Source organism: Ochotona princeps, chromosome 2 (assembly GCF_030435755.1).
Source record: "Ochotona princeps isolate mOchPri1 chromosome 2, mOchPri1.hap1, whole genome shotgun sequence".
Taxonomy (NCBI): domain Eukaryota; kingdom Metazoa; phylum Chordata; class Mammalia; order Lagomorpha; family Ochotonidae; genus Ochotona; species Ochotona princeps.
The window spans coordinates 119,044,508-119,057,014 of NC_080833.1; the positions used below are offsets into that span (position 1 = coordinate 119,044,508).

A 12,507-nucleotide genomic window follows, 5' to 3' on the forward strand; every position below is an offset into this window, starting at 1 on the left:
TAGGTTGATTAACACATCAACTCTGGGTACATGAGGGTCTCTAACATGTTAGAACAGATTGAGAAAGTTCATACTTGTGTATGTTAAAAATTTTTCAGAACACTCTGCTAGTATTATGTCTGAGCCCCTTAGGTTCTCTTTCCCTAGGCAAAATAAAAGAATTTCAATTCCTGGCCGCATTTCCACTTGTCTTCATTATAAAGTGGGGACAGTAGGATCACTTTCCCTAATGGACTGAGCCAAAGCTTGTAAAACATTTAATCATGTACTCAGCACAATGTAAGTGCTCCCAAACAAGTGCAATTGTTTTAGTGGCTGTGGCTTTGTTGCCTCAGTTATTCAATCATTTAACAGACTTTACACCATACCTACCTCTCGGGGGTCTTCTGTCTAGCAGGCCCTGAGACCACTGAGGGATGAGGCAACAGTGCTCTTCTGCAGCAGAAACACTGGAGACAAACTGGTGGTGAAGAATATCCGTTTATTTGAGGGAAGTCACAAGCTTATACAGGAGAAGGGGCACAGTCCGGATAGTACAACAACATTGTGACTGGTTAACAGATATGTCTATATCTTCTGGACCCTCCAAAGAAGTTAAAGGTTAGGAAGCATAGGAAGCACAGGAAATTGTATCTCAGGCCAGGCTGGTTAAAGCAAGATGAATGTAACATTTGACTTCCTAGAGTTGTTTACAAGGAAGTCCTAGCAGAATAGGGAAGAGAGACTGAGGTGCAGCCCATCACTCCTGTTGCATTCCCAGTGAACAGGCCATGTTGAGATCTGTTAGCCAAGGGCACAGTGTGCCATGTACCTATGGCCTCCCATATGGGTTAGGTGTGGGAGATCCAGGGGCGATCTCCCACACCTACCCTAGACACAATAATCTGAGAGTATATGAAGATCAGGCTTTCAGACCAATAGTTAAGGTGTCCATATCCCGCTTCAGAGTACCTGAGCTTGATTCCTGTCTGCAATGCCTTACTCCAGCCTCATTTCAGTGCAGACCTTGGGAGGCACTGGCTCAGTTGGTTCCATGTGTGAGAGCCACATTGTGTTCCAGCCTCTGGCTTCTTCAAACATTTGGGGGATGAACCAGTGAGTAGGAACTAACTCTCTCTCTCTCTCTCTCTCTCTCTGTGTGTGTGTGTGTGTGTAAGCCTCTCAAATGAGTACAATAAATAATGGCCATAAGGAATGACCATTCAGCCCAACAATTAAGAGGCCTGTGATGCATATCAGAGTATCGGCCCCAGTTCCAGATTCCAACTCCCTGCTAATGCAGACGTTGAGAGTCAGCAGTAATGGCTCAAGCATCTGGGTTCCTGCCATCCACATGAGAGATTGGGATCGTACTCCTAACTTCTGTCTTTGCCCTGATTGGGCCACTGTGGGTACTTGGAGAAGTTGAACCTGCAAATGGGAGTGCGGCATGCTCGTGTGTGTGTGTGTGTGTGTGTGTGTGTATGCCTGTTCATCTGTTTGCCTTTTGAACAATAAAAAAATTAATAATAACAAAAAGAAAGAGAAGAAACAAGAGTATCTCAACAAGTTAATGGAAAATGTATACTGTCCAAAAACTGAGACATTTTTACCCCAGAACTAAGCTTGTCTTTAATTCCATTTTGCAAGACCTTTTTAAGTAGCCTCGTATACCAGAGGTTCAATCCCTCAAGATGCACAGATTCCATGTTCTCATATAATTTTTATCTATTTATTTAAGAGGCACACAACATGATAGAGCAGAGAACTTTCATCTACTGGTTTACTCTACAAATACTAGAAAGCATTTCACAAATGAAACTTGAAGACATGGCACAGCAATTGTCTACGTAGTAAATGGACATGTAAAATTCAAATCTGAACTCATACTGCCTAGTTTCAGAACCAGGCATTCAAATATTTCTTACACAAAAGAAACAGCAATCATTTTATTCGTGAAGGAGGATGAAGGTTTGGACCAGAATTGTAACAGTGGAAATGGAATGAGAGATGAAATTCAAGAAAATGCCTGAAATGGAAACATCAGAACATGGTGATTGAACATGAAAAGTGATGATGAAAAACACATAGTCAAAGAATACTGAAACTTTTAAAAAAGATTTATTTATTTATTGGAAAGAATAGATTTACAGAGAGAAGAGACAAAAAGAAAGATCTTCCTTCCACTGGTTCACTCCCCAAATGGCTTCCAAAAGCTGGAGCTGACTTGATCTGAAGCCAGGAGCCAGGAGCTTCTTCCAAGTCTCCCATATGAGTGCAGGGTTCAAGGAGTTGAGCCATCCTCAGCTGCTTTCCCAGGCCACAAGCAGGGAGCTAGCTGGGAAGTAGAACAGCTGGGACATAAATTGGCTCCCACATAGAATCCCGAAGCTTGGAGGGGGAGAATTAGCCAATTGAGCCATTACCCTGGGCCCAAGACTGAGACATTTTTACCTATGTGATTGAATAGATGGAAATCCTTCATTCAATTAAGAGTACAAACAGATTACCTTTGAGGGAGGTTATGGACTGAATGCTTGTGATTCCCCCAAATGCCCATGCTGAATCCTAACCCTCGTGTGATGGCATTGGCAGGTGATAAGCTCAGGAGGGCAGAAGCTTTACAAGTGAGATTAGTGAAGGGGTGTTTCTCAACCTGCCCAGTAGAGAAGGACACAGAGAGCAGATGTCTGGCCTGTGAACCAGAAAGCAGGGTCTCCCGAGACCAAATCTGTTAGCTTTGACCTAGGGCTTCAAAGCCTTCAGAATTTGAGAACTTGATCTCCGTTGTTTGTAAGCTTTCCAGTCTATGGCAATCTATCATGTCAGGCCAGAAGGACTAAGACAAGAGGGGAGACAATAAGTCCATACTTGGATATATTAGTTTCAGCTACTGAGGAATATACTAACAGTTACAGCCAGAAAGCCCTGGAAACTGATGTCTGGAGGGAGCTTAAGACCAACAGTTGGGAGCCAGTAGCCCCAGACTTGGTGATCATGGTCACACGTGTAAATAAGATTATCCACTGAGCAGGGGATAACAAACGACAGGCCCATAGGGAACATCAGCATCTGAGAAGCAAGCAGAGAAGGCGAGCCTGCCCAGGAGGTTGTGCAGACTTGAGAGGCGGGAAGAAAACCAGGAAACAAGTGGTTGCCTGGAAACCAAGAGAGGAGCAGGTGATGGTCAGTAGGGCCCAGGCTTCAGAGAGGACAAACAGGAAGAGGACTGAGAACACATGATTAGGACAGGCTCTGTTTGGAACTGAGGGTGACTTGGTCAGATGTGACCTGAAGGCAACAAGTGATCCTGGCCCTTGCCAGAGTCTCCTTGCATGCCCCTGGCGTACCCGATACGAGGCTGGGTCTGCCCGCTGGGGAGTTATGGACTCAGCTGCTAAGACAGAAAGCTAAAGGGGCAAGGGGAGGTGGCAGATGGGCCACTGCTGTTGACACATTCATTACCAGGTGCTACTTCAGGTCCTACAGCCTGACACGAAAGAGCCATAGAAACAAAGCATAAAGCATAAGCAACTGATTTAAAAACAAAACAAGAAAAGCAAAACAGAAGAACAGACGCTCTGTCCTTCTGTAGCAAGAGAAAAACAAAGTCCAGTCCCATCCTAATGAAACTTCCATGCAGATTCATGGCTACCAGCCTATGGCTGCCTGACCTTTGACCCCAGGCTAAACAATGACAGAATCTTATTAAACCTCAGCAAAAGATTCAGGAAGAGGCAACAGGCCTTCCAAGCATCTCGTTTCATTTCCAAGCACAAATAGCTTGCAAGTGACCTTGAAGCTAAGGGAGAGATTTTTCCATTCAAGACAATAGGGCAAAGACGAAGTCGTGACAGGGTTTTAAATGGGAGCCACAACAATACTGCAAAGCCACTCTGGTTTTAATACCCCCTCGGGAGAAAATGTGGAAAATTATGAGCTGTGCTATGGGAAGATATGTGAATGCAACCAGACCCTTTCTCAATTCTAGGCCCTTCTGCTTAGGAGGAAAACATACTCTCTGTAGGCAGATGCGTGACCTTTCCATATGAGCTGTCCATTAATTATCTCCACACCCTTCAAGTGGTATTGCCTGGGCCATTTCTCGGACTCTGAAACCAGGTTCCACATCCAAGTTTGTGTGATCAGCCAGGCATTACAAGGTCTTGCCATTCATCTACCACACTTCATTTTTCATGTGGTGAAAAGACCAAGTGGAGCATTCCTGTGGGGAGAGACCCCACCCAGGCCTCCCCTAGTGGCCTCCTTCAGACTCATAACCCCTCACACCATGAATTATGCCACAACTGGCGGCTGCAACCTGTTGCCATCAGCTTGCTTTTCTCTTGGCAAGATATCAGCTCTATCCCTGGAGACAAATTCATCCTTTGTAGAGTTCTAGAAGATTCCATAGGACAGGGGAAGCTGCTCCATCCCAGCACAAGGGTCCTATGTGGCTCTGAGTCTCAAGCCAACATCTCAGTCTGGCTGTGCTCCTTTCTGTGTCTCATCAACAATTCTGCCACAGTGGGAGGTGGTGTTTTTCAGTCTTTCATTTCACCACCCCTGCCCCCTCTTCCCAGCAGTTGTCAAAGCAACAGGCTAATTCACAGGAAAGTTCAATAAGGAGAAACGATGCGGTGAGAGGGATAGGATAGGAGGAAAATGACTGAGATAAGCAAAGCACAGGGGTCTCACAGAGCATATTGCAGGATTCCTGACCTGCAACCTCAGGTACACCTTTTTCTTCTGGCTGCGAGACTAAGGTGGAAGTTCAGGATCCCATTCTCTTTGGCCTCAAAAGTTTCTCATGGTCTGGAACATGAGGAGAGAGAAGTGCAAGGATTTTGAAGGGTCGCTCTCCAGTATATACTGGTTTGCACTGTGACCCACATGTTCACATGGGGCACATTGACTCCATAGGCCTTGCTTGGGCCAGCTCTGCTTGCGTAATCTCCCTCTATTCAGACTCTACTAAGAACAGGGAGAGAGGCCACCTGCAGCCTCCAGCCACAAAAGCCCGGCACTGAAACTCTGAGCTTGCGAGCTGAATCCCACCTCTCTCCAATTCCAGCCATTTGCCCCCAAATCAGTTACTTGTTCTGGCCATTTCAGCAACTACTCAGGAATGACTGAATGGACCCACCATTCAGATGAACCGGCATGCCTTTGGGACCTGCCAAAAGGAAAAGAACCTCAAGTGGTCTGGTGTATCTCATTGTACTGACAAGAGTTGATGCAGACAAGCTGCATATTTTCTGGGGAAAGTTTCCAATCTTAGATAAAGGTGAATGGCAGTGCCACCTATCTCAACTGGAACTGGGGACCTTGGGCAGCGCTGATGGGTATGTCTGTAGCAAGTCTGGAGAACAAGACCCATTTAAATGGGGGTGTCGTGATCCCCAGACTATAGAGGGAGAGTGCAACTTCAAATGGCCATTGGTTCTGTTCGCTTCATCAAAACTTACCATTTTAGAAAACACAGAAGAACTAGACTTTTTTGAAAGTATTCAAAGATAATAATAAAAATGTTTAAAAAGATTTATTTATTTTTATTGCAAAGTCAGATACACACAGAGGAGGAGAGACAGAGAAGATCTTCCATCCGATGACTCACTCCCCAAGTGACTGCAACAGTTGGAGCTGTGCCAATCTGAAACCAGGAGCCAGGAGCTTCTTAAAGCTCTCCCATGTGTGTGCAGAGTCCCAGGGCTTTAGGCCGTCCTCGACTGCTTTCCCAGGCCACAAGCAGGGAACTGGATGGGAAGCAAGGCTGCCAGGATTAGAACTGGCACCCATAAATTCACAATAACCTCACATTCCCTTAGACACCAGGAGTTTCTCCCAAGAAATCAAGTCTCTGCCTCATAGATCAAGGTCTGGGCTAAATGATACTAACAATGACAGCTAAGATTTTTGTAATCCAAGGCTCCCTCTAAGACAACATGTAAGTCATTGGCAGATAAAGCTTGGAACATATCTGGGTTCTGACCCTAACCAGGCAACCCAGCAGCTCTTCGAAGAAAACTGCATTAAAGAGATTCATGGTGGTCCTTGACGAAAGATGGGGCTAGAGCGAGAAACATCTCATACTTCCGTGATCACATGACTTCAGAAACAATGACTAGCATTTAGTGAGCTTTCACTATGTGCTAGGTATCATCCCAGGTCACTCACTGGTTTCATGCTTACAGTGACTCTTACAAATGGGGAAAGGAAAGCACACATAGATGAAGCCACTTGCCCAATACATATAAACAAAAGGTGGCAATGCCAGGATCCCAGTAAAGGAATCCTGGCTGCAGAGCTCACCTGTCTACCTCTGGGCCCCAGCCACTCTGCAGCTGAGCCCAGCGAGACATCTGGAAGGCAGGTTAACATGCAGTCTGCTGAAGCACACTCTGAGTTTCCCATTCAGTAGCTCTGGCTGGGGCCCTGGGGATATACATTATCAGAGCCTTCCCAGGTGTTGCACGTGCTACTGGACCACACACACACAGAGTCCCTGGCCTAGGTTATTTTGACTTGGGAGAACACTCAAACCCTTGCTCCTTCCCCTTTTTCTTCCAATTCAAACACAAAGCTCTATGAAGGAAAGCATTGCTTGCACTGAGCAGCCTCATGAGATCAATCAACCAGCCCATTGTTCAAGGTGCCTCCCCAGTTTCTCAGGTTGATCAATGCTAAGACCTGCGAGCTTGCTGAAGCAGAACCTGAGCCTTCCCCAGGACCACTGTCTATCCTCACCCCTTTGTAAACCACACTCATAAATCTCCTGCATTTGCTGGCATGGCTTTTGTAGATGTTTGTAAAGTGATTGTACCTCCCCAGGTCAACTCATGCATTCACTTCAGAATCACTTCAGAAATATGGATGTCAAAAGAATACACACAGAGAGGTGAGGAAAATCAGAACAAACATAAAACACAAGCTGAACAGTGCTAGCAAATAGACATGACAACCATGTAACAGACTCACAGAAGGAAGCACACTAGGCTCCGAGGTTGAGTTTCATGGACACACCGACCCACTGAAATCTACCAGCTGTTTCTATCATTAAAAGGCGCCCTATCTGACGTAGGCTACAACAGTTCCACAATACTCACAAGTGAAACACAAAAGTGCAGCTCAGGGCATTTCTTACAGCAACCCTGAGAGCACACTTTGGGCTCTAGTATTCTACAAAACATGGACCCTACGGAGAGCCACATGTCAAGGCCAAATCCTGGCCTGCAGATTTGCAATAAATATTTCTGTAGTGCAAACACTCTTCGCAGTTTAGCTCTTCACTCTCCTTAGTGTAAAGTGCATTGATGTGAAGAACTACAGCCACACTTCATTCCGAATACCCTATAATTCTGACACTTTTACACTGCCCTTCCAGTCAACTGAACTTGTTAACCTGAATTTAATTTTCTAATACTCCAACACTGTTATTAGATAATTAAGGCTGAAGTCATCACACATTCTCTTCACCAAAAAAAAGCCCAGTCTTCTTAAATGATGGCTGTTAATAGATTTCCCACTAAGCCTTCTCATCAAAGAATTCATTCATTAATAATCATGGTCTGTGACATCTTCTAGTCTGACATCTTTCAGGACCATTTGTAGCCCAATGGAAACCCCTGAAGCCTACTATCATAGGCTGGGATTCAAGGATTAGCCCACAACATATGATTTGTTTGAGTTATCTGCTCCTAACCTTGGTTTGTGTCATTTGCTCACTGGGAGAGAAAAAAAAAACTTACCACATAAACATTTTTGTTTATTATGAAAGGAATTAAAAAGCTGAAAGAACCAATGTCAGCCCTTAAGACGATGAATTGAAGTTGTAATGGTCCTAACTAATGGTCATTGGTTGGCTTTTGTCCAGGAGTGCCATGCATCCCCAGCAGTAAGAAGCCACAAAGGTATAGATTCCCATCCTTCAACACAGTGGACTAGTCAGGGGCTCCATCACTGCCCATCTGTGCTTGCTAAGATTCAGAGGCTGAATTCACCTGACACAGCTACACTGATCATTATGCCTTAGGGATGAAAAGCCAAAAAGTGCAAATAATTTGTAGTTAGCACATGGGTTATGAATAAAAGGTCTATCAAAAGCCAAAGTCTATCAAAGCCAAAGTGCAAACAGGCAGGGGTAGAGAACAAAAAGAGATGAGAACAAAAAGCTAGTTGAAATAGGAAAACAAGAGTCAGTCTGAAGAAAATTCTGGAGATGCCAAGCCAGTACCCACAGGAGGACTTAGTATTCTTCAGGAGTAGCTTACCCAGACCCTCACCCAATCTATCTTCCAATTACCAGCTTGTGCCTACAGCTTGCCATGAGACATAAACAAATAGGTCAGCCCGTCTCAAGCAAGGCATCACCAAACTGGCATTCTCACAGTCTCTCATCTTCTAGGCTTCAGGGATGTGTTTCTGATAATAATTAATCGCTATGGCTTTCAATTACCTTATACATACTTTGTTACGTAAACGTAAACTGACTTGAATTTTTCCCTATGGTAACTCTTCTTTCCCTCACTGATACACCAGTGTATGTGTGTGTGTGTGTGGGGGGGGGGGTGTTTAAGCAAAAAGACCGAAATGAGGCAAGTGCCAGTGGTCTGTGATGGCACATAATCTGAGGATGACTCAAGGGAGTAGGACATATGACACTAGGCATCACAGAGCATAGAGGTAAACAGTTTCTTGAGCCAAACAAACTGGAAACTCATGGAAACAACTCAGAGAGGAAACGGTATAGCTGCAGCAGATCTATGGTTTCAGAGGGCCTGGGAAGGCACCAGGACTCCACAGCTCAATGCTCACCAAGGCCAAGGGCAGCCCAAGGTAATTAGAAAGAATTTTCTCTAAGTCTGGGCTAATGGGCCATCTTGGTGCTAATCACAGATCTTCCTCCTGAGAAATGCTCCAGTAATTTCTTCAGTTGGTTTCACTCATTTGAAATTTTCTAGGACTGTGGCATGGAGATGCTGATTGCTGGAGCAGAGGGGTGCTTAGGTTACTTCCGTTTTTAATGACTCCTTTACAGTGAGTGGTAGCCAACCTTTGAGACAGCCCTCTGCAATTGCTCCCTCCTGCTTCTGTGCCTTTGTGTCGTCCTTGCCAACACTGTGCCATGCTGGTCTGTGTGACAAATGAAATATGGCATAAGTGACAATGTCTGAGTTCCTCTGCTAACTCCTGAGAGACACTCTTTTTATGTTGTGGCCCTCACAACGCTGGTTCTGGGAGAAGTCAGCTTTCATGCCATGAGGATGCCCAAGCAGCCCTAAGGATAATTCCAGGTGAAGACCAATTGAGGCACCCACTTCCAGTCATGCAAGAGAGCTGTGTTGCAAGCAGATCCCCCAGCCCTTGTGACACCATCAAATGAGCATCATGATGGAAGTCTCAGAGAGTCCCAGAGCCAGAACCAGTCAACTAATCCACTTCTAGAAACCAAGTAAGAGAAATGCTTATTGAAGTTTTTTTTACATCATGATTTCTTGGAGTAATTTGTTAGGTAGCAGTAGCAAATAGATTCATAACACATGTGCTAACTACAAATTATTCTTAATGTTCATTTAAACCAGATAACCAAGTATATTTAATTTCCAGAATCATAAAATATTTGATGAAACCTATTGCTAATCCCCTGTAAATAGCCCCCACATTTTCATAGTTTATTGAATTTATCACATTTGTTTATTTTTTGATTAATGGCTATATAATTTATTTGGGATTACAGTCTGTTCTCCACTAGTAGTTCCTAGAGACAAGGCATCTAAAAGCTAGCCATTGTGTATTTCTGCAGGTCTTAGGATAATTTCTAGGCTATTACTTGGGACATGAAATAATAAGTTATTTGTGTTTAAGCCACAGAGGGATAGAATTATTCCATTGGTCTATGTGACAAGTAATATAGAATGTAAGCAATGATGTCAGAGTGCTTGGATTCCATACCTGGTTTTGCTTCCAATTCCACTTCCTTGGTGATGCAGACTCCAGGAGCCAGCAGTGATGGCTCAAGCAGCTGCTTTCCTGCCACCTGCATATGAGACATGCGTTGAGTTCCCAGCTCCTGCTCTTGGCCCTTAGGCAGGAGCTATCTGGAACATGAACGAACAAATCTCTCTCTCTCTTCCTTCCCTTCTCACTCCCTCTCAAATAGCTTTTTCAAATTTCAAAGTTAAAATTACAATTTAAATTAAACTTTAAAAATCACATTCTCATCAGAAGAATTTATCTCATCAAAGAAATGTATTTTCTCCCATAAATTTAGCCAAAAGATGTTACGGCCCCAGGAAAGAATAGATAGCACAGGTGGCTTCTGAGTATTTTTGCCACCTACAAAGTAGATCAAACAACTTCAGAATTGTGCTCGTCTCTATAGAAGTTAGGCAAAAAAACCCCTAAAACCCAAATCATTATTTCTCACCACAGGAAAGGTGAGACAAAAAGCACTGTCTACAGAAAATGGATCCACTTACGCCAGAGTGTCATCCTGAGGGACGACAGCCTCCAGTTCCTGGAGCTTCCTGATTTGAGGACTTCTGGAACATCTGGAAGGAGACAGAAAAAAAAAATATTCCAAGGCCAAATAGGATTTCTGTTTAGACTGTTGCCATCTGAATTACACGGTCTCCTTTAATTAGTGCTAGCACTAATTTAACAACCAAAAACTACCAGTAAAAGTCTTAATTTGCTTGCCTTAAAAGAATAAAAACCACTCATTATTGGTTGGAAAATGAAAGAAATGAAATTCTAATAAAAAAAATGTTTTTTCCTGAAAGACCATAGAGAAACAGGTTATTCAGGGGGTATTTTCCAGGTATTGTTTTTTTCCGTATACTTCTAGAGTGCCTTTCTATCTGATGAGATAGTTGTTGCTTTTCATCTCACCCCCCGACAAAGCTCTTCTACTACCCAGACTGGCTGAAGGAACCCTCCTCTGTGCTCTCCCTCCACACTTTAAATGTTATGATATGAAGTCCGCAGAGCCCAGCACACACCTGGCACAGGTAAGAAACAGATGGTTCCCTAACACATACACTGGACTCAGAATTTCCACCCCATTGCGCTCTTTCTCTTATCAGACTTATTTGATCATTTCTTTGGAAGACGTTTTTTTCTGCTCATTCGCTTTTACACGTCTGTGTTTTGAATCGACAACAGGCAAAACACAAACAAACAAACAAACAAAACAGGACAAAAATATCTTCATTTTATTGCTCAATCTGTGAGCCTACTACAACCCCCCAAAGGCTAGCATGTAACTTCACAGGCAACAGAAGGGCTGTAAGCAAAACAAGCATAGCAGCTAGCATCACTGAGAGTGTGGAAAAACCGGAACCTTTGCAGATTGTTGGTGGTGATGTAGAGCCGAGCAGTGATTGCAGGACTTAGCTGGGAAGTGCCTCGAAAATCTAATAAGAAAAGCATCACGTGACTTCACAAATCCACTCCTAAATACAGAGAGAACTGAAACCAGGCATTCAAACAAAAAACCTTGCATGCAAGCATTCATAGCAGCACTATTCCTGATAACCAAAACATGGAAGCAATCCAAAGATCTATTGATTGTTGAGTGTCCGCATGCAGGGGATACTATCTGCTCACAAATGAATGAAGCTGTGAAACACGCCATGGCAAGAGTGCACAGAACATGAGTACATTTCTATAAAATGTCCATATTGGGCAGATCCATGCAGGCAGGAAGATGACTGTGGCACAAGCCTTCAAGGAAGATGGTGTGTGGGTGACAGCTGAAGGATGAAGAGTTTATGGTGATGAAAGTGTCCTGTGATCGATTTTGGCGCTAGTTACACATATCTGTGAGTATACTAAAAACCACTGAATGGGTGAATGGTCTGATATGCAAATTATATCCCAATAAAGACTTCTTGAAAAAACAAATCTGTCATGTGTCATGAAGGAATATGCTGAGTGGTTGAAATTTCTCTAGATCCTGTTTGTGTTGCTATTTATATGATTATGCATATTTTAAAATCTCCACAAAGTAAATTTTATTGTGTAATAGCAGTATATCATAAAAAGTTTACTGTGTGTAACCTTAGTTGGAATTATAAGTGAGGCTCCATGATCAGTTTCAATGGAAATTGGTGAAACTAATTAGAAATTCCAGTCTGTGCACAGAGGGAACACTGAAGACTCGGGCTTGTGGTATAGCCAGTTAAGCCAACGCCTGCAGTGTCATCCCTTAAGGGTGCCAATTTAAGTCCCAGCTGCTCTGCTTCCCATCCAGCTCCCCACTAATGTGCCAGGGAAAGCAACAGAGGACAGCCCAAATGCTTGTGTCCCTGCTTCCATGTGGGAGACCAGGAAGAAACCATTTGGGGATTGAGCCAGCAGATCCAAGATTCTTTACTGTGTGTGTGTGTGTGTGTGTGTGTGTGTGTGTGTGTGTCCCTCTCTATAAATACATTAAAATAAATACAACAAAATACATATAAATACAACAAAAACTTTATAAAGTTAAAAAATACAACAAAAACTTTTACACTCAGTCCCAAGGACCCC

At 43.6% G+C, this 12,507-nt stretch overlaps 1 protein-coding gene across 1 annotated transcript in view; it reads right to left on the minus strand.

Annotated features, from left to right (window-relative positions):
* RXRG (retinoid X receptor gamma) overlaps window positions 1-10,528 on the minus strand; it is a 119,256-nt gene extending 108,728 nt beyond the window's left edge. The window contains exons 1-2 of the mRNA XM_058660568.1: window positions 10,458-10,528; window positions 9,931-10,015 (exon numbers count right to left, since the gene is read on the minus strand). The gene's annotated coding sequence lies outside the window, so the exon portion shown is untranslated. The remainder of the gene's footprint in view (window positions 1-9,930; window positions 10,016-10,457) is intronic.
* Window positions 10,529-12,507: the final 1,979 nt, after the last annotated feature.